Raw genomic sequence first — 840 nt, 5'->3', positions numbered from 1 at the left:
GCTTTTTCGGTGTGAAGAAAGAGATGAACATGTGTAGTTAAATACCTGTGTTAGTAGTACTTAGTACGTGTATCTATGTATACCTATGAGATGTAATGTCTCTGGTTCAATTAAAACACAACAACGTTATGGGCCAGATGTACTTAATATTTTTTTTTTTTAATGTTATTACATGCAATATATGAACTTATATATATATCTGTTGCATAATTCAAAGTTTCTTTTATTATCATTTTTATATATGCTAAGCTATTGATAAAACACTAATATCTTACAAGCATTTTGAAATATTAACCATGAATTAAGTGAATAAGGATTTCTAGGTTTTACAGAAATCCAGGTCTTATATATTTTATGCATGTGTCAATTTATTTAATTGTTTAAATTTATTAGTTAATTTAACCTAAGAATACATGTATGTTGACAACAAATGTACTATTCTGTTCTGTTTTCACCGAGATACTGTATGCAGGGTTATTTTTGCCCCTTCTTATGTTGGCTCTTTTACACCTGCAGACAATTTTGCCATGTTTTTAATTTGCCTACACACAATTCTGTCAAAGAGATAATGTTGTTTTTCTTTGATTTTCACCAATTTTAAAATTTGCCCATGTGATAAGGGAAAAGGGTCGAAAATTTCCCTGTAATCAGTATGAATAATTTATTTGTGGTTTTAAACCAAGTTTTTGGGATAGCAAGGAATGTAAATTAAAAAGACGAAGAGAAGATTAAAAAGAGAAGATCAAAAAAATCATTTCAACTGAAAAAATTATGCTTCCACATATCGGTTCAGCCAGAACAACACCACCACATATCAGTTCAACCTGACAATGAAAATAA

Source organism: Saccostrea cucullata, unplaced genomic scaffold (genome assembly GCF_032062105.1).
Source record: "Saccostrea cucullata isolate Sc308-1 unplaced genomic scaffold, CSIRO_AGI_Scuc_v1 ctg336, whole genome shotgun sequence".
Classification (NCBI taxonomy): domain Eukaryota; kingdom Metazoa; phylum Mollusca; class Bivalvia; order Ostreida; family Ostreidae; genus Saccostrea; species Saccostrea cuccullata.
The sequence above is the reverse complement of the archived record's forward strand: the minus strand, read 5'-3'. Positions refer to the sequence as shown.